This window comes from Archocentrus centrarchus, unplaced genomic scaffold (assembly GCF_007364275.1).
Source record: "Archocentrus centrarchus isolate MPI-CPG fArcCen1 unplaced genomic scaffold, fArcCen1 scaffold_24_ctg1_1, whole genome shotgun sequence".
In the NCBI taxonomy this organism is placed as follows: Eukaryota; Metazoa; Chordata; class Actinopteri; order Cichliformes; family Cichlidae; genus Archocentrus; species Archocentrus centrarchus.
The window spans coordinates 105,933-108,902 of record NW_022060255.1 but is presented as its reverse complement, the minus strand read 5'-3'; positions in this window follow the sequence as shown (position 1 = coordinate 108,902).

Below are 2,970 nucleotides of genomic sequence, written 5' to 3'. Positions count from 1 at the left end.
ATTATGGTATAAATTCCATTCTGTTTATTATGAATTATATCTTCTGTTTGTATGCTTTAATAAGTTGTTTTATGTACATATGAGACTGTTGTTTTTATGTTTGAAATGGAAACACGTGGTGACATTTCTTACAAAGGAAGTTGTAGTTACCTGCAGGCTGTTTCAAGCCTACAGAACACACATAGGATACGTGTCTCATGTACGCCATGTTACATATGCACATTCCACGGTACACTTACTACCATATATGGTAAGGAAGAAGCCGAGAACGTTGTTTATTACATGCTGTAAACTGCGTTTGGTGTAACCCATGTGATTTTATTGTGAAGGTCTGAATAAAACGCTGCGCAGGAAGTCGTCCTGCGGGACAGATAACTTCCACTCAACCGAGAGCTGAGCTTGAGGAACGGGTCTCTCCTCCTTGCGCAAGTTGAAAAAGAGTTGTGTGTTTGTTCTCTGAGTTATTAAAATGATCTGAACCTATCAAAGATTTAATTCTATGTTTTTAAATCTCTGAATGGGTTGGCTCCATCATATCTGGCTGAACTAACACCTTATGACCCCTCAGGGTCACTGAGATCTGCTGACCTGCTCCTCCTCAGTGTTCCTAAAACTAGGTTTAAGAACGGGGGGTTCGAGCTTTCTTTGAACATTTCTGTGATTTATTTATTGCTGTGTGTGTGTTATACTTATTTTATTGTGTTATCCTGTTTTCATGTCCATCCCTTTGGTCGACCTTCTTGCTTTAAATGTGCTTTATAAATAATTATAAATATTATAATAATTATTAAATAATAATTATAATAAAGTTATTAACTATTAAACTGTTTCTTTAAAATTTTTAATATTTAATATTTGTAAGATTTACAACACAAACAATAAAACAGCAACAACATGAAGATAAAACAGATTCAGTACAAACTAACATGTAAGATAAGAACTGATTTTTAATCTGACTGCTGGAGAAAAGCTCATCACTAACATGAACTCTAACAGCTAAAACACTTTAAATCCAGGAAGAAGGTTTCCTCAAACATTTCAATCTTATGGATCTTTTGTCTTAGATGTGTTAAATTCAGGGTTGTCAAACATAAGGCCTGAGGCCCAACAAAATATTCACTTAGTCCAATCCAGTCCACTGGATGGCTGCAGTCTCACCTGAACACAACACACATTTCTGCAACTTTATAATACAAATACTAAAACTAAATACAAATAACTGCATGCTACTAATTTCTAGAAAAAATGTAACTATGGTAACATTTTCTTTCACAGCTCCCTCATCAGATCTTTACAGGAGATTCCATCGGAATTCTGTGGAGCCGGATCTCAAGGTTTTGAAGTTTGACCAGAAGAGGATCTTTGTGTGTCTGCAGATTCATTGTGATCCAATGATGGGAATGATTTCAGGCCTGCATGATCACGCTGATGTTTGCACAGAGCAGATAATGAAGAGAATGTTTTTGCACATTGGTAACAATGAAACAGTTTCTTTGCAGCGTGGGATCGTTTGTGTCGGGAGTATGAAGTCAGATTCCTGAAGCTCTTGTCACACTGGTCACAGCTGTAGTTCCCTTCAGTGTGTGTACTTTCATGAAGGTTACGAGTACCTGAATGTGAGAAGCTTTTGTCACAGTGTCTGCACTTGTATGGTTTCTCTCCTGTGTGGACTCGTTTATGCACTTTAAGCTCACCGGCAGTGATGAAGGATGACCCACACTGGTCACAGAGGTGCTTTTTAATCCCACTGTGGAAGAGTTCATGGAGTTTTAATTCACCTGTTGTGGGGAAGCTTCTCCCACATTCTTTGCAGTACTTCAGTTTGTGTCCAGTGTGTCTACGCTGATGTGTTTTTAGGCTCTGTTGCTGACTGAAAGTTTTCCCACAAAGGTCACAGAGAAACACTTTCCCACCACCACAGTGATGACAGGGTTGAGAACTGGATCCATCTGTGTGGCTCTGCTTCTAAACAAAGACACAAAGACAGTGTAAGTCCGGGAATCCTTCAACATTTTTATCCTGGACGTCGCCTGGAATAAAGAGCATCTCTGCCAACGTCCAATTACATTTTACTGTTTACATTACAACACTCAGCTTACTGGATACAATAACTACAATACTACCACCATAATACTACAATAATACTCATTTAATACTATGATAACTTTAATGTCATACTGAAGCACTACCACTGTGACACTGCAATAATACCACTGTAATACTGCAATATCACTGTCCTACTAAACTGCTACCAACATACTGCTACAATAATAATGTCTTACTATAAAAATACTAGTGAAATACAACAATTATAGTACTGTATTACCACAATTGTAAAGGTGCAATAACATCAGTGTAACACTATAATGCTTATATAGGACCAGACTACCACAGTAATACTACAATACTGCTAATGAAATACTATATAGAACCATCATACTATACAGAGTACATTCATAGAGCACAACAAACTGTGGGACTCACTATAAGTGAGCAGTGAGTGATTTTGGTTTTCTGAAAGCAAATGAAATGATAATTCATGTTATTCAAAGTTTATAGTGGACAGTAAGTGCAGCTAAACTGGGTAGTTTGCAGTGTTGTGGTTCAGTTTACAGTGATGAACTCTGTTGGACTGCTGCAGGGCAGACTGTGGGATCCTCGGTCACTGCTAGGTTAGGTCCTGGTAGCAGCAGAGACATTATGAGAGAGAGACATGGAGCTCAACTCTGAGCTGAAACCTCTGACTAAATATTAGATAGAAAGATGGAGGAAGTATAACTACCAGGAGAGAAGCTGTTAAAATCTGATTTGTGTACAAAGTCAACCATCAAAAATATAGAGTACTTTTTCTTCCCTGTAAAACAAAGTTGGCACATTAGCACCAGTAGCCAACATGACTGAACATGCCCACCAGTGATAAACGGACAAGAAGACGTCTCACTCTGTTTAAAAAAAAAAAAAAAAAAAAAA